At 42.0% G+C, this 19,209-nt stretch overlaps 1 pseudogene; it reads right to left on the bottom strand.

Annotated features, from left to right (window-relative positions):
• Window positions 1-3,729: 3,729 nt before the first annotated feature.
• Window positions 3,730-6,058, bottom strand: LOC144326406 (uncharacterized; annotated as a pseudogene).
• Window positions 6,059-19,209: the final 13,151 nt, after the last annotated feature.

Here is a 19,209-nt window from a genome sequence, read left to right as displayed (position 1 = left end):
AACGTTTTACCAAAAAGTATGGCTCGACTACTGATTTCCCATTTAAAGGAAGGCAAAACGACCCAAGTTTGGCGGACAGGTGAAAAAAACCACGAATTACATTTAAAGTGAAAAAACCACGAATTACATTTAAAGTTCTGTGAGATGCAAAGGAAAGCTTGCTTTTTAAACTTTTTTTTTTTCAAAAGAGAAAAAAAAATATTTTTTAAAATTATTTTTTTTAAAAATAAGAAGTAATACCTTCTCTTCTGGGTCTCCTCTGTCGTGTGGCCTTCCTCTGGGCCCCAGCCTGATCTCTTGGAGTGCTATCTGCCGTGGAGTAGGCTCGGGTCGGGCCTGGGCTCGGCCCCGTGTCCTTGCCCTCCTGGTGCTCTCCTCTTTTTACTCCTTCCTCTTTCTTTCTCTCTCTTCCTTCTCCTTCTCCCTGGGTTGGCTCTGGGTTTTTACTGCCCCTGGAGCGCCACTGAATGGGAAGAGAAGCTTGGTCAAGAGACTGGCTCATGTCAGAAGCAGGCCTGACTGCATCCTTGGCGAAGCCCAGGGCAGGGCAGGAAGGCAGCCTTGCCCAGCGGGAAGGCATTCGGAGGCAAATCATCAGCAAGGAGCAGAAAATCCCCTCCCCTTCCCTCAAGAAGACTGAAGAATCTCTAGTCGGCCTTCAGGTGAGTTCAGCATCCCAGGTCTCTGGGGTGTTCCTGTCCATTACAAAGCTGACTCGAGGCTCCGTCAACTGAGCCCCTACACTCCTTGCGTACATGAAAGGGGCACAGAAAGGATGGGAGGCAGCCTTTTCCTGGAGCCGTCTTACCTGCAGCAGTTCACTCGCTGGCTGCTGACCCTTTTCCTCCATCACCTGGATGATCCTCTCAAGAGAGGAGAGTTTCCTGCAGAGTCTGGCCAGCTGCTCATCCCTTCTCCCTGCAATCTCCTTCTCCACCTCTTCCACATGATTCAGCAGACGCTTTTCTTCTTCTTCTTCCAGGAATTGGCGCAGTTGTCTCAACTTCTCCACAGTCTTCAGCCTCTCCGGTTCTGAGGAGGTCAGAGTGAGGAAGATGGTCAGCCATCAAAACATCAGCAAGAGAATTAGGGTTTGAATTGATCTGCTTCCACCCTCTCAGCTCACAAGTCCTCAGGCAGAACCCCTCAAGATACCTTGTATTCCTCGACAGCCTCTTCCAGAGGAATCACCTCGTGATGTTGGTGCTTCTTGGATCTGCCCCAAACCACACAGATGGGGGCTTCATCCTCCTTGCAAAAGAGTTTCAGGGGCTCCTGGTGCTTCTCACAGACTCCTCCTTTCCCTCTTGAAGACTGAGAGTCTTGGCTACTTCGACAAAGGTAGCCAATTGCCGATTGCGGATGAGGCTCCTTCTCTGGACTCCAACTCGGCCTTGAGGACAGGAAGCCAGACTCCTTTTTGCCCCGCTGCACTGGATCAGGCCGGACCGGCAGAAGTTGTGCCCACACTCTGGGATGGTCCCTGTGTCGTAAGAGAGTCAGGGTCAGAGAGGGGAATGAAGGAGAAGGGCCCTACCAATATCAAATAGATCGTATTTGCCTTGGGGAATGGATCCTTTTTCGCTGTATCGAATTGTATCGTTTTTGCTGTATCTTTCTCATTGACTTTAAGAATGGATCTGAATGTATTTTTCGACTCAAATGAATTTTTCCTCAAAATGCTGTACTCTTCTAAATGTATCCAAATGTATCCGAATGGGTTTTTGTATTTCCCCCCAATCTCATCGCCTAGAGAATGTTCCTTAAATGTAACAATCACTTGTTCCAAATGTATTTGATTCAAATGTATTCGAGTGTATACTTTTATGGGAAAACGTAGGTAGGAAAATGTGGAGATATATATATATTGCTTATAGTGCCTTTGAACGGTCAACATTCCACCCTCTATCCTTTCACGAGCTGCCAAAAACACTCTCCACACCACACTGCCATCTACTGGGTCCACAAATGATACCATGAATACACACAAATACAAGCTCTAAAATAAATTAGTTTTATTTTCCCATAAGTATGCAAACATAAGACTATCACACCCGAATTGATAGCTATGCAGAACAGGGTTCCCCCCCCTCCCTCCACCGGATAGCTTCCTGCGCGGCTGTCTTTGAGGGGGGTGGAGGGAGGAACGGGCGGGATCGACATCGGATATCTGCCTGCCTGCCTGCCTGCCTGAACATGCCATGCCCCCGGGGGGCGCTGCGACCGGTGCCCATTGGGAAGGAACAAGACAGGAAAAGGAAGGAAATGGGAGAGGTATTTTTAAGGCCCCACTTTTCACCTGGTGTCCTGTTGTGTGTTCGGAAAGTACTCTTTATTGTTTGATTTGGGTCAATGTCAGAATAAAAGCGAGTTCCTTCAACATTCCTTTTTATCTTACCAATTTCTCGTATTGTAAGAAGCGGAAGAAGAAACCATAGAGAACATTCATATATTCCTTCTGATCAATGAAGTCAAACGTTACAATTATCCATTTTAGAATGAGCACCTATAGGGAGAAGACAGATCTCAGTAAGCCAAAGCAAGGCCAAGACAACAAACCCCTTCTGGAATATGGTCAGCGTGTACAACATCTAGCCGAATCATCACCAGGATAACTAAGTCAGACTGGGGGAAATATCATTCTTCAGAACCAAGACATCATTACCATGCTTTCCAAGTTACCTGAAAGTCACTAGAACACTTGCGAGCACAGAGCCAAGACACAGCTGAAAGAAGAGAACCCTCTGTGATTACGGAGATGGGAATCAGAGTCTTCAGTAGCCTAGTGCTTATCACTGTGCCTGCAAGACCTTGAAAGACACTGCTTAACATTCTGAACATCTTCACTCTTGATAATTTCTCACAAGCTCGAAGCAGCCCCGGTTCTTGTTAAGGGAGAAGGCAGGGCAATGCAGCTCAGTTGACATACTTTGCTGCCAAGGGGAAAGAGAAGAAGCCAAAACATGTTTTCTTTACCAAGCTTGGCACTGAGTGCGATGTTCAGCAAGTTCTGAATTTCTTCTGGTGCCAAGCCTCTCTCTTGCGCAATCTTTCCCACAGTCTTCAAAGGACTCTGCAAAGTTCCCTGCTTCCGTGAGGCACTATCTTGAATTAGGAAAAAGTCCAAGTGTGATTCAAATCCATTCAAAAAACCGTCCTCATGCATGATGGCCTGTCCAATGGCTTGCTTTACCATCAATTGGCAAGGGAGCCCCATTGAGATGCCATGGCATTTGTGTAGGAATGTTCAGGGGTGCAGGAGAGGATATATTGTGAGATTATATCCTAATCCAACTTGTGCTAACAAGTTTCCAAAATATCAGTAGAGTTTATAAACATTCCCCCTTTAAGTACACAACGGTAACGTGTGCACAGGTTCGCTAGAACCTCTATAATAATTACTCTGGTAATTTCCCCTTTTGTTCCCTCTTAAAATACAAGTCACGACACAGTCTTTATAAAAGCATAAAAGAGTTTACTCACGTTCTGTTCACAATATGATCCCAGAAGGCAGACAGGCTTAAAAAGGTTACATACATTCAGAATCTCTCTTATAGCAAGATAGTCCTTTCCTCCTCTCTTGGCTGAGAGCCAAGAGAGCATCTTTAGATGCTTCTTCTTCGAAAGAAAAATGGCAGAGAGAGAGATGGCTGCCTGCCCTGTGCTTTTATCATTTACCTGCACAGGTGAGGCCACACCCACCTCTGGTCACATGCGGAGAAAGTCCGTCCCCAGGAAGTTTACCTGCTTGCTGGACAGACATCCCTCCCCATGTTCTAACATGTACACTCTAGGAATGTTGTCATTGACTGCTCCTGTGTTTACATCCCACATACCCCTTCTCAGGCAATACAATATACACAAAACATAAACAACTTTATTCAACCACCCAGCGTCCCAGCTTGACACGTAGATTCTGGAAACTCTCTCTTGGTAAGGGTTTCATCAGGATGTCAGCAGTCATCTCTTGGGTGCTGCAGTAGGATAGTTCCACAAGTCCATCCTGGATCATCTGGCGTATGTAGTGGTATCTAACTCCAATGTGTTTTGTTCTGGCTAGGAACTTCTCACTCTGCGTCAGCTTAAGGCAACTTTGATTGTCCTCTAGCAAGCTGACAGGCCCTTTTCTCACCAACCCAAAGTCCTTTATGAGTTGATCAAGCCCGGCGATCTCTCTGCAGGCTTCTGTTGCTGCAACGTATTCTGATTCTGTGGAAGATAATGCTACACAGCTCTGTTTATAACTGCCCCATGCGACAGGTCCATCCCCAAACATAAAAACATGACCACTTGTTGATTTATAATCAGCGTTATCCCCAGCCCAATCCGCATCAGTATACCCAACCAACTTAGGGTCTCTGATGGCTGGTAACCTTAATTTACAATTCATGGTACCCTTCAAATATCGCACCACCCTCTTTACACCTGCCCAATCATGCTCAGTGGGAGAATTCACTTTTCTGCTAAGAATCCCCACAGCATTAGCTAAGTCAGGTCTACATGTGGTAACTAAATACAAAAGTTTACCAATCGCCGACCTGTTGTCATTGTTGTCTGGCAACTGCTTCGAATCCTGCTGATTCTTCAGGAAGTCAGTGGCCATCAGTGTAGCAACTGGATGTGCGTCTTGCATCTGCATGTGCTCAATCAGCTCGTGGATCTTCTGTCTTTGGCTGAGAAGAAATGAGCCGTCCTCTTCTCTTTCCACCTGGATCCCGAGGTAGTACTGGACATCTCCTAGCTCCTTGACCTCCACCTCTTTGCTAAGGTGCTTTACTATCTGTGTATAGTCTTTCTCACTTGCTGTGGCAATAATCAGGTCATCGACAAAAGCTAAGATATATGAGAATTGTCCATTATTTGACTTACTGTACAAGCACTTGCCAGCATCGCCTTGCTTGTACCCAAGTTGCATCAGTATTTTATGTAACTTCTGGTTCCAGGCTCTAGCAGCCTGTTTAAGTCCATAAAGTCCTTTCTGGAGTTTGCACACAAAATGTGCCTCATGTGGTTTCACAAAACCTTTAGACTGTTTCATATAAATTTCCTCAGAAATCTGCCCAAGTAGAAAAGCGGTAGCAATGTCTATGTATTTCACACTCATTTTCTTGGAGGCTGCAATGCTCAAAAGCATTCTTACGCTACTGTACCTCACCGTTGGTGCAAAAACTTCATCATAGTCTTCACCAAAATGTTGTGAAAATCCCTGTGCTACAAGTCTAGCTTTGTAGCGCTGCACTTCTTCTGACCCCTTACCGGGAGGCAGCTCAGTGAGTGTCCAGGTCTTGTTCTGATGCAGTGCATCCATCTCCTCCTGCGCGGCCTTCCTCCAGAGACTGGCTTCTGCAGCTGGCATCTCCTGTATCTCTTCCCAAGTGGAAGGTTCCTATGGAAACGCCGACCCTGCAAAGTAGGACAACCGTAATGGTGGGATACCTTTGTTGGTTCTGGACGAGCGCGTGACCTCTGGTTCTGTGACCGCATCAGCTTCCTCATCCTCCTCTAATGCAGGCATGTCCCCATCTGAGTCCTCCTGTTCGTCTCTGGTGCCGCCAGGGTTCTGGTCCTCTGCGTCTTCTGGTGCATCGCCTGTAGGGGGCGCTGTAACACTCAAAGGCAGATTATTACCTTGTGGGGTCTCAAAAGGGAAATATACAAACTCTTGAGTCCTTTCTGACTCATCGGAAGAGTCCACAACAGTGTTCTTAGTTTCTACTTTTCCATATTCATCAACATAAACCGCATGGCGTGCATCTGTCTTACCAGTTTGTAAGTCCATAATTCTGTATCCTTTGCCTCCAGAGGCGTATCCCACAAGGATACCTGCTTTTGCCCTGGAGTCAAGCTTGTGTCTGCATTCCTTGGGCACGTGGAAGTAACACGGACTTCCAAACACACGTATGTGCGACAGATTGGGAGCTTTCCCATGCCAAAGTTCAAATGGTGTGCGCTCTGCCCCTTTGGTTGGCAGTCTATTCTGCAAATAGACCGACGTGTACACTCCTTCGGCCCACAGCTTCTGTGGCAAACATGCATCCTTTAGCATGCACCTTGTCATGTCCATAATGGACCTAAACTTTCTCTCAGCTATGGCATTCTGCTGTGGTGTGTAAGGAACTGTGGTTACGTGTGCAATTCCTTCCTTGGCCAGGAGAGCCTGCATTTCATTTGAGCAGTACTCACCTCCATTGTCGCTCATTAACACAGCTGGAGCTCTCTGGAATTTATTCTTGACCATGGCAATGTATTCCTGGAGCTTCTCCACTGTTTCACTCTTCTCTTTGAGGAAATATACAACACAAAATCTTGAAAAGTCATCCAGAAATATTAAAATATATCTATTCTTTCCCAGTGAGGGAACATTCATGGGTCCACATATGTCAGTGTGCACTATATCAAGCACTTTGTTGCTTCTTTGCTCTGCACAACGTGGAAATGAAGGTTTTACAGCCTTCTCTGTAATACAGCTTACACACTTTGCTGGAGCTTTGTTGCTCTGCTTTACCTGCAAACCTCTTACAAGATCTCTTTTCTGTAGATCCAGAATGACGTTGGTATCTCTATGTCCAAGCCTTCTGTGCCATAGGTCCAGATCTGCCTCATCCTTCTGGCTGGAATGTGCCACTTTTGCAGACTGGTTCTCTGAAAGATCAAGCTCATATGCACCATTTATTAGCTTTGCTTGAGCAACCACTTTGCCATTTTTAGTCACCTTGCATTCTCCATTTCCAAATGTGATCTGGAAACCTTTCTTGTCCAAAGTGGACACGCTGATTAAATTGCAGCTCAGCTCTGGTACATATAAAACTCAATGCATTCATTGTTTATATTGCATTTCAATTGTGTTCTCAATGCATTCATTGTTTATATTGCATTTCAGACTCATGGAACCTGCACCTTTTGCTTTAACAATGTTGCCATCTGCAACCTCAATTCCAGATCCTTCTTCATCATTTATCTCATTTATCTCATTAAAATAGTCCTTTTTATATGAAAAGTGCGAACTGGCACCTGAATCTAAAATCCATTTATTACGTTTATTTTCACGATTCTGGACAGCTAAATTCCTTTCTTGCAGTAACCATGTGCATTCACATTTCCCCTTCTTTTCCCTTTTAAGGTGAAAGGGGTGGGGTTTCTTTGCTTTAGGAGCGCTGCAATTCTTTGCAATGTGTCCTTCTTTGTTACAATTGAAACAAATCACTTTCTTAGGCATCTCTTTCGACTGTGTAAATTGCCTAGATGCATAACCACTGTCCATGCTTCTAGCATTTCTCACTGGAGATTCAGCTCTATCTCTGCATTCTTCTTTTAAATAACCAATCAAGTCTTTAAAAGTCAGACCTTGTCTATGGTCCATCAAACTTACAAATGCGCTAAAGCGTGGTCCAAGTGATGATAACAAAAATGCTATCTTTGTATCTTCATCAAAAGCTTTGGGAGTCAGATCAATTCTTTGAATAATCTCAGTAAACTTGTGGATGTGCTCTGTGAATTCCTCTTTTGAATTCATCCTCAATCTGGTTAATTTACACACCAAGGTTCTGAAGCAGTTTATGCTAGATTCTCCATACACACGCTCAATATCTCTTAAGATTTGAGACGCATCATCTGTACTATTTATTAATGATAGCTGCTCATCACGAAGTCCACTCAAAATTATGTGTCTAGCTTCGCTGTTCATGCGTTTCCAAGCACTTATCTTGGCTAAATCTCCCTCAGACGATCCCGTAGGTTGAGGGTCTAAAGCTTCCAAAATGTGCTTATAATCTAAACATGCTATCAAGCGCTGCTTCCAGTGTATGAAATTGTGTTCATTCAGCACAGGCATTCCCAGCTTTGCATCACTATCAAAAGTTGCTCTAGCCATCTTAAAATCCAAAATTTGAAAATTCTTCAAAATTTGAAAATTCTTCAAAATTTCAAAATTTCTCAAAATTTTAAAATCAAAATCTCAAAAATCTCAAAATGCAAAACAATTCTTCACTGCCTTGGGTCACTGTGAACTCTGAGGGAAGGGGGGGTGGGTTGATTAATCCCCACTGCACAATGGAACAAAGGACCATGTGCTTACCAGGAAGTTAACTCAGAAAAATACTACTCAACTCAAAATCACAATCCAATGCAATCCTTCAAAAATACGCAAAAATATGCAATACTGGGGCCAATAACCCTTTGTGGGAATGTTCAGGGGTGCAGGAGAGGATATATTGTGAGATTATATCCTAATCCAACTTGTGCTAACAAGTTTCCAAAATATCAGCAGAGTTTATAAACATTCCCTTTTAAGTTCGCAACGGTAACGTGTGCACAGGTTCGCTAGAACCTCTATAATAATTACCCTGGTAATTTCCCCTTTTGTTCCCTCTTAAAATACAAGACACGACACAGTCTTTATAAAAGCATAAAAGAGTTTACTCACGTTCTGTTCACAATATGATCCCAGAAGGCAGACAGGCTTAAAAAGGTTACATACATTCAGAACCTCTCTTATAGCAAGATAGTCCTTTCCTCCTCTCTTGGCTGAGAGCCAAGAGAGCATCTTTAGATGCTGCTTCTTCGAAAGAAAAATGGCAGAGAGAGAAAGATGGCTGCCTGCCCTGTGCTTTTATCATTTACCTGCACAGGTGAGGCCACACCCACCTCTGGTCACATGTGGAGGAAGTCCATCCCCAGGAAGTTTGCCTGCTTGCTGGACAGACATCCCTCCCCATGTTCTAACATGTACACTCTAGGAATGTTGTCATTGACTGCTCCTGTGTTTACATCCCACAATTTGGAAAACTCTGGAATTCTGAACTTGCCTTTTGCTTTCTTGCTCCTTCGTTCAGTGGGTAGGTAGGTGTAGGTAGGGGCAAGTCGAAAGCTTCCTTGAAATTCCTCAGCCCCAGCCAGCATTGACAATGGGCAGGATGATGAGAATCGTAGTTCAGCAACGTCTAGAGGGCCAGAGGTTACCCTCACCTGTTTCATCGGTTAGTGTGCTAAGATCTGGGCACAAGCCCAATTCAGCTGATGGTACTTAACAAGGGCTTGCTGTACACAAAACATGAGAGTTAATACACTATTCTGCTCCAATATACAAAACAGCCCCTTCTCTAGAGAAAGCTCAAGAAAATACAGTTATTAGAAGATGGCCGCTGAGAGAGAAAAGGCCTGAGACTTCCGGCCACGAAAAAGGAGTGCGAAGCTACCCTCCGGGGGGTCTCGAACAACACGGGGGTCCAGAGGCGTCACGAAGGCTCCGTGAACCTCGAAACCTCAGGAGGATTATCCTCGGGGACAGAGTACCCAGCGGTGCTGCGTGTGCTCTCCTGATTTTTAGTTTTTAACAGGATTTGAGCTGCAACACGAGGGGAAGCAACAAACCCTGTGCTGTGAAGCCTCAGGCTCCGAGTGAATGCGGTGAGCCTCCAACAGCAGTTAAGAAGCTGGATGTAAATAAAGCAACAAAAGCAACAACAAACAGAAATTTGGCCAAGAAAACCAGCGGAATAAGAAGACGTGGGGAGAAAGGAGAAGGAGTCCACTGCAGCGGTAAGAGTAAAATGGAGTATAGCGGAAGGCTGGGAGAGGAGAGAAAGTAAGAAAGTAACCGCTAAGTGGGTGTAGCGGAGAGACCTCATATACAAAGTCTAAGAAATCTGAGGCAACAAAATGACTGAAAATATCTTAATGGACTAGAGAGAAGTGAATGGAAATTCTTTGTTTGTCCAGGTCGGAATGCGTTATGCCAGCGACTAGTTTGGGACACATAAGTGAGACCCTGCAATCAACCCTCTTGCTTGCCTGTTTAAACAGTGCCTGTTTTAAATAGTGCTTAAACTGTGATTTCTGCCTCCCACGTTTAAACAGTGATTGTTTTATGCTTGAGGAGTCTGAAGGACTAAAAATTGAACTGGAAATAAGAGGAACTGAAACGCTGAGAGGCAGCGTCTCTTTAAGGAGGTTTGGGAGGAGAACATGAACTGTATGAGGAGAGTTTGAGAATACAGTGGGACTCTCCGCCGCCATTTCACACTTGTTTCCTCCTCCTTCTTTAAAGTGGTACACAACAACAACCAATTAGGAGAAGATGGACGCTGCACTTTAAGCGATTGAATTACCGCTTTAGTCGGAAGAGACTGGGGCAAACGGATAAGGGGAAAAGAAAGGAAGGCTTAAGTAGGACTTTTCGGCAAGACCTTCCGTTACCCCGGGAAGCTCCTCTCCTCGTGGAGCTCCTTCCACTTGACTCCGCCTCTCTTCCCCGTTTCTGCTCTTGCATTGAGACTCACCTCGTATCCTGTTCCTGTTCCTGAGAACTTTTTGGTTGTGTGTCTTCCCCCTCCCCACTTTTTTTCTCGGTTTCTTGTTGTTTTTCTCCCCTCTCCTTCCCTCTTCTTCTTTGTATTTTTCGTATTTTAAGAGTTAAGTCTTGGAAAGCAATTAAGGCGCCACCGTGTGGGGGTAGAGGGGAACTACGTGGGAAGAACTACATCGGAAGAATAGAGAAAGTCAATATCTCAGCTTTGCGACCTCTAGGGGTGGGGAAAATCTTACTAGATAATTAATATAAGGCAACTAAGGCGCCACCGTGTGGGGGCAGAAGGGAACTACACTAGAAGAATTACATTGGAGGAATAGAGAAATTCAATATCTCAGTTTAGCGACCTCTAGGGGTGAAAAAATTTTACTAGTTAATTAATATAAGCTGAAATACAAAATGAAAAAAGGGGTGGGAATGCCAGTAGAAAGGAGACCATCCAGACAAGAAAATGGGAAAGAAGGGAAAGAAATCAAGGACTATGACAGCTTAATGGTGGAAATAAGGAAAGAATTTAAACATAATGAACAATATATTGAGAAAAAGTTATTAGAAGTACAGGATACATTGGATAAGAGATTGGAGGGGGTGGTGGGAGAGCTGACAGGAAAAGTAAAAGATTTGACGGTAAGATCCAAAGCTCTTGAGGACTCAATGAAGAGGGTGCAAAAAGATATGAAAGAAAGTAGGAAGGATATGGATAGGCTTAAAATAGAGGTCAAGGAGATAAATAAAATACAGGAAGAACTGTTGGACAGTATGGCAATGACTCAGATGAGACAGAAACAATCAAATCTGAAATTCAGGGGGATCCCAGAGGACCCAAATGAAAATATAAGATCTAAACTGGTTAAAGAACTGGCAGCTTGGTTAGATATGAAAGAAGAGGATATGGGATATTCAATAGCAAACATCTTTCGGATAAAAGTAAAATCCGCTAAAGCTAGAGGGAAGAAACTGCCAGGAGACGTATTAGTTATGTTCAACTCTTTGGACATGAGGAATGAAGTACTGAAACAGAACTATAACAAAAAGTTGTGTATGCAGGGAAAACCAATTATTATATTTAAAGAGATTCCTTCAAGATTTCTTCAAAGGAGAGATGGTTATAAAAAATTAACCAACCAGTTGAAGAAAAATGGGATCCAATATAGATGGGAATTCCCGGAAGGGATTTCATTCTATTTTAAGGAAAAAAGATTTAAACTATCCAGTCCTCTGGAGCTGGAAAAATTTGCAAGAAGGTACGAAAAGGAACTGGGAAGGATGGGGGGATGGGAGGAAGGGGGGGAGCGGATGGGGGGAGAGAGGGGTGGAGAGGGAAAAGAGGAGGAAAATTCAGGAGAAGAAAAAGAAGAGGAAGAGACAGAAGATAAGGAACAGTAGATCTAACTTAGATTCGATAACCTATTTACTGTATATCAACCATGGCTTTAAAAATACTGTCGTGGAATGTGAACGGGCTTAATAATAAAAATAAAAGGAACCAGATTGCCCACGTATTATTAAAGAGGAACCTAGATTTAATTTGTCTACAAGAGACCCATGTAACACAGAAGCATAAAAGAATCTTAAGCAATAAGAGATTAGGGTTGGATTTTGTGGCATCAGATAATGTTAAGAAAAGAGGAGTGGTACTATATATAAAAGAAAAGCTCGACCCAAAATTAATTTATAAAGACGAAGAGGGAAGAATGATAGTAGTACAAATCACTTTTCAAGGAGAAAATATAATTGTCGCCGGAATATATGCGCCTAACGATAAAAAGTCCGGGGTTTTTTTGGAATTGGGTAATAAGTTAATAGACTGGATGGAACAAAAATTAATATTGATGGGGGATCTCAATGGAGTGGTTCTACCGAACTTAGATAGATCAACAAAAAAGCAAGAAATGAAGGAAGGTAAATTACCTTGAACCTTCTTTGATTTGGTGGATAATATGGGATTAATTGATGCCTGGAGATTTAAAAACCCTACTATAAAACAGTTTACCTTCTTCTCAAACCCAAACCAGAGTTGGGGGAGAACAGATTATATCTGGATCTCGAAGGAACTGACGCAAAGTTTACTTAAATCAGAAATTCTCCCACAAACCATATCAGACCATAATCGAGTATATATGGAGATAAAGGGAAAGGATTCTAGAACATTCAGATGGAGAATGAATGAAAATTTATTTAATGACCAAAAGATAATAAACAAGGCGAAAGAGACAATCAAAGAATATTTCAATTGGAATCTAAACAAAGGAACATCTATAGAAACGGTATGGTATGCAGGAAAGGCCGTTATGAGAGGCTTCCTAATCCAGAAAAATATCCACCTAAAAAAAGAAAGAGAGAAAAAGAATGAAGAAATTTTATTACATCTTATGGAGAATGAAAGACAGCTAACTATTAAACCAGGAGATGAAATAATAAAACAAAATATAAAGATGCTACAAGCTCAATTTTCTATGATAGTGAACCAGGAGATTGAATGGAGGATTAAAATGATGAATCAAAAGAACTTTGAATCAGCGAATAAGATAGGGAAATACTTAGCGTGGCAATTAAGAGAAAGGAAAAAACAAAATATGATATGTAAGATAAGGGATGGAGAAAGGACAGCGGAAGAGCCAATAGAGATAAAAAAGATATTTCAGAAATACTATAAGGAATTATATAAAAGAGAAAATGAAATAGATAATGAAATAGAAGGTTATTTGGAAAAACATCATTTGCCACAAATGACGACTGAAGAAAGAGAACAATTAAATCAGATAATTACAGAAGAAGAGATCAGGATGTTGAATGGTTTCTTTAAATGTAAAGGTTCATCATTGTTCCACTCGATGTGTATGTCTTTAAGGGGCCAGAGCAAGGGCCAGAGCAAAATAACGAGACCCAGCTTTACAGCTGTGAAACATAGCAGGTGCTGCTGAGTTGTATTGATTAAGCTGTGTCAGCAATTGGGAGTAGTATATAAGGAGCAGCACCTAGCTCTCCCATTACCCTGGGGGATGGGTTGGTGGTTGGGTCTGGTTTGTTGTTAATGTATTTAGTGTATAAGGAGTTATTGTTTTTGTAATTAAAACCTTCTTTAAGTTATTTTTGAGTCCCTTTTTAATGTATGGTCTCCCCAGCAAGCTCTCTGCAGTGTTACTAAACTGCAAATAGCCAACATCTTTGGTTATGGGCCCAGCTGCTGAGTGGATGACTGCATATTTTTGGACTCTGAGAAAGGTTTGAAAACTCTTTCTCCTGTTGGCGTAGTTCTGTGGGTTTGGAAGAGTTCCAGAATGGTTGACCGGGTTCCAGAAGCTGAGAAGGCTCTGGTCTTCCCACAGCTAACAGATGAGAACTATAGTTTATGGTCTTTTTGGGTGGAGGCGCTTTTGACCTCTAGAGAAGTATGGACCTATGTAACTGATGACCCTCCTGACCCTGTAACTAATGCTTGGTCGAAAGGAGATGCAAAAGCCAGGGCGATAATTAATTTGGCAGTCAGCGACCAGCAAGTAGTCTATATAAGGAATAAGAAAACTGCCAAAGAAATGTGGGACAGTCTTGCAGCAGTGCATGTTAGAAAAGAGTCGGCGTCTGCATTGACGTTTTTCAAGCAGCTGTACCAGACGAAGTTGCAGCCTGGTGGTGATTTGGCAGCACACTTGAGACGTCTGGAGGCAATACGCTGCGAATTATTTCGAAAGGACATGGAGATACCTGATATTCAGTATGTTTTTATCATTCTTTGTTCCCTTAATGAGGACTTTGATGGTATAGCTAGCCAGATATCTGCCGTTCCACCAGCACAATTAACTGTGGAAGGGGTAACGGCAAGATTAATGGGCGAGTTGGACAGAAGGGAAGCTTGTGCCATAAGCCCTCGCATTTCCAGAAAGAATGAGGAACACCACATGCAAACCTGTGGTGATACAACTGCATTTAAAGCTGCCAAGCGTTGTTGGTTCTGCAATAAGCAAGGACATTTTGCAAAGGACTGCAGAGCCAAAAGAAATCAGAGTACTCCCAAGTCTGTTTCTGTTCGTCAGTCATGGTCGTTAGCCCAGCAGCCGACATCGTATAGTAGAGACGGAAACGAGCCACAAGCTTTTCATGCTTGGACTACAGATCGTAAAAGAATTAAAGGTGCCAAGTGGAAGTCTTTTATTGTGGACTCAGGAGCATCTCAGCATATTTGCAATGATCGAAGCTTGTTTATTTCTTTCGAAGAGGAAATTGGTAATGTACATTTAGCCAATTCACAAGTCTTGCAGTCGCTTGGCAGGGGTACTGTTAAACTTGACTCTTTAAACATTACGATAGCGAACTGTATTTACTGCCCGTCAGTGGACAATTTATTGTCAGTAAGGTGTTTTGCTCGTCAAGGCATAACTGTGCGTTTCTTAAAGTCAATGTGTGAGTTTTTCGATGGGAACAAACGTCTATTGTATGCCCGGGACTCTGGTTTATATAGACTGTATTTTCGCACCTACTCCCAATCGCCTATAAATTGCAGAGCAGCACAGTCAAGCCAGGGGTTGAGGAATGTAAGGCCACATTCCGGGTGTGTCCATGAGGCGCACAGAGTTCTAGGACATCTGAATTTTGCTGATGTAATTAAGACAAAGAATATTGTTAATGGCCTCAACTTAAAACCATGTAAATTCTTTATGCAATGTCTATCCTGTTGCAAGAATAAGATTAAGGTTTCACGCAAGGGTAGGTGCTCAGATAGGAAAGTAACTGCGCCATTTGAGCGTGTACATTGTGATTTAGTTGGGCCACTCCCACCATCACTAGGCGGTTCTAAGTACTGGCTCACTCTGATAGACCAGTATAGTAGATATTGTTGGACTTATGCAATAGCTGAAAAGTCCCAAGCCTTTGAGAGGTACAAGGTTTTTTGCAGCTGGGTAAAAATGCACTTTAACAAACCAATTAAGAACCTGTTTTCTGACCGGGGCGGGGAATTTGTTTCTGAGGATTTTGAGAAGTTCCTGGAAGCGCAGGGGGCCACTCATGAGTTATCATGCCCCCGAAGTCCCTGGCAAAATGGGCTTGTGGAAGTTGTGCAGCGTGACCTACAGGCAGGGGTTAAAACGTATCTGCACGATGCTAATCTGCCCAAAGACTTTTGGGCTGAAGCGCTTAATGCCTTTTGTTATGTTAGAAATCGCAGTTATCATTCTGGTTTAGATGTCACCCCCTATGAGAAGTTGTTTAAAAAACGCCCTAATCTGAAATACCTACACATTTGGGGTTCAGATGTAATTATGCATTATCCCGCTAAGCAGAAATTGGGTGAGCGTAGTGTTCAGGGAAAATTAATGGGCTACCAGCAGGGGGCGTACAGAATTTACATACCAGCAACTGGCAAATTTCATATTACCAGAAGCATGATACAAACCGTAAATTGGAATGGAGTTGCTGTTTTCCAAGATACTAATGATATAGATAATACTGAGGAAGAAGAGGAAGCAGCAGCAGCAGCAGCAGCAGCAGCAGCAGGAAATGGTGCTTCTGAATTAATGGAAGACAAAAAGCCTGTTGAATCTAATTATTTGTTTGATGATTTAAAGTCACAGGCACCTGAGGGGAGGTTAGATTCTCTTGAGTTTTCTGACCGTGAGCTTAGCCAACAGGCATCTCTTCAGTCTGACAGTGATGATTTACAACCTGAAAGTAGTAGTTCACTTAGTCCCATTAAGTCTGAGGAGTCTGACTCTCCTTCCGGACTGAGACGTTCAGATAGAAAGAGGCAGAAGCCACGTTTTGCAGATGAACATTTTAATACTGTGTATGCCAATAAGGCGATTTTTGAGCCAAAAAGCTACAATGATGTTCAGAATTTACCTAAGCACCAAGCTGTAAATTGGTATAAAGCTATGAACTCTGAGATAACACTTGGTCTCTTGTACCACAAACCCCAGATATGAGACTTATTGATTCAAAATGGGTTTATAGAGTTAAAATGAATGACAAAAATGAAGTTGTAAGGTACAAGGCTAGATTAGCTGCTAGGGGTTTTCAACAAATTCCAGGCAAAGATTATGTTTTGTGTTATTCACCAAGTGTAAAATATGAAACAGTTAAGCTTTTGTTAAAAGATGCATCACAATGTGGAAAAGCCCACTATGCAATGTTTCTCTGCTCTTAAGAGAGTGGTAATGTACCTTAAACATACCAAACATTATAGGTTGCAGTTTACATCAAGTATTGACAAAGGTTTTGAAATTTTCTGCGATGCATCTCATGCAGTGGAACAAAATAATTGCAGGGGTGTGTCTGGTATGGTGTTTTGTTATAACGGTTGTCCATTTGAATGGAAGTCCCAGACACAAACCATTATTTGTCTCTCCACAACAGAGAGTGAATGTAGAATGGTATCTGCAAGTATTTGCCGACCTACAGAGATGCAAGTAACACTACCAGTAAAAGTTTACCTTGATTCCCTGAGTGGACTTGCTATCCTGTGTTCAGAGACCAATACGCAGCGCACTAGAGTCTTAAGGTTATGTTTACAGTTTGTAAAGAAACTAATTGCTGACGAAATGATTGTATTTGAATATGTTCCAGGTGACAATCAAATTGCAGACATTTTTACTAAAGCACTTCCAAAGGTTACACATGAAAGACATGTACAAAGTATGCTTTGTTTTTGTTCCACAATGATGAACCGCAGGGGAAATGTTGAATGGTTTCTTTAAATGTAAAGGTTCATCATTGTTCCACTCAATGTGTATGTCTTTAAGGGGCCAGAGCAAGGGCCAGAGCAAAATAACGAGACCCAGCTTTACAGCTGTGAAACATAGCAGGTGCTGCTGAGTTGTATTGATTAAGCTGTGTCAGCAATTGGGAGTAGTATATAAGGAGCAGCACCTAGCTCTCCCATTACCCTGGGGGATGGGTTGGTGGTTGGGTCTGGTTTGTTGTTAATGTATTTAGTGTATAAGGAGTTACTGTTTTTGTAATTAAAACCTTCTTTAAGTTATTTTTGAGTCCCTTTTTAATGTATGGTCTCCCCATCAAGCTCTCTGCGCTACTAAACTGCAAATAGCCAACACAGGAAAGCAATAAAGAAAATGAAAATAGGAAAAGCACCAGGGCCAGATGGCATATTGGCCAAGTATTACAAAATATTAAGTGACCAACTATCACCAATACTATGTGAAGTTATGAATAACATCTTAAAAGAAGGGAAAATTCCAAATACTTGGAAAGAAGCCTACATTACCTTAATCCCTAAAAAAGATGTGGATGGCCTTGAGATGAAAAACTACAGGCCGATTTCATTATTAAATAACGATTATAAACTATTTGCCGATGTGCTGGCGGAAAGAGTAAAAAAAGTGTTAAATAAACAATCCATAAAGACCAAGCGGGTTTCCTACCGGGGAGACAACTAAAAGACAACGTAAGAACCGTGATAGATATTATTGAATACTTGGAAAGTAGAATAGATAAGCAGGCAGTGTTGATATTTATAGATGCCGAAAAGGCATTTGATAATTTCTCTTGGCACTTTATGAAGGAAAATTTGAAAATGATGGGGATTGGAGAAGGATTTAGAAAAGGTATTGAAGCTATTTATCAAGAGTAAAAAGCCAAACTTATAATAAACAATAATATATCAGAATCTTTTGATATTGCTAAAGGGACGAGGCAAGGATGTCCTCTGTCTCCCCTGCTATTTATAACAGTGCTGGAAGCATTTAATAAGAAGTTAAGGGAAACAACGGAGGTCAAAGGAGTGAAGGTAGGAAGTAAAGAATATAAAATGAAAGCTTTCGCGGATGACATAGTATTAACATTGGAAGACCCAAAGAATAGTCTGCAAGAAGCATTACAGAAATTAGAAGAGTTCGGCAAAGTGGCAGGTCTTAAACTCAACAAGAACAAGACTATAATGTTGACAAAAAATATAAGCAAAGAAGATATAGTAGAATTAGAATAAAAAACCGGAATTATGTCTGCAAAGAAGGTGAAATATCTCGGAGTGTGGATTACAGCTAAAAACATAAACTTATATAAAGATAACTATGAAGCTACTTGGAAGAGTATTGAGAAAGATCTAGAAATCTGGGAGAGACTGAAACTTTCTTTTTTGGGGAGGATATCAGTTATCAAAATGAATGTCTTGCCCAGAATGCTAATTTTGTTTCAAACTATTCAACAGTGCAAAGAGTGGCAAAGGGCTTTGGCGAGATATATTTGGCAGGGTAGAAGACCACGAATAAAAATGAAAATATTGGTAGATAAAAAAGAGAGAGGAGGTTTCTCATTACCAGATTTGAGTTTATACTATGAAGCGGCGTGTTTAATGTGGGTGAAAGATTGGATAAAACTGGAAAATACTGATATTTTGGATTTAGAGGGCTTCGATAACAGGTACGGGTGGCACTCGTACCTGTGGTACGAGAAGGTGAAAGTTCATAGAGGCTTTCTAAATCATATAATTAGAGGACTAATATTCCAAGTTTGGGAAAGAAATAAAGATTTGCTGGAAAAGAAAACACCCTGGTGGATTTCACCAATAGAAGTGCTGACTGTCAAAAAAAACTAATATGGAGGGGGGGAAAGCCACTTATGAAGAACTTACCAGGAAAACCGATCAGGGCATAAAACTTAAACCCTATGAAGAGGTAAAGAACTTATTTACAGGGTGGTTGCAATACCACCAGGTAAACGACTTGCTAAAAGAAGACAAAAAGAAATTAGGATTTGAAGATAAAAAATCTAAATTTAATGTGGAAGTTATAGAAGGTAAAAATAAAACTTTGTCTAGGATGTATGATCTCTTATTGGATTGGTACACAAAAGACGAAGAGGTGAAAGAGGCTATGACCAAATGGGCCATGGATATTGGTCACAATATTGATTTTGTAATGTGGCATGAATTGTGGAATGTTAAGATGAAG

Source organism: Podarcis muralis, chromosome W (assembly GCF_964188315.1).
Source record: "Podarcis muralis chromosome W, rPodMur119.hap1.1, whole genome shotgun sequence".
Taxonomy (NCBI): Eukaryota; Metazoa; Chordata; class Lepidosauria; order Squamata; family Lacertidae; genus Podarcis; species Podarcis muralis.
The sequence above is the reverse complement of the archived record's forward strand: the minus strand, read 5'-3'. Positions and strand labels throughout refer to the sequence as shown.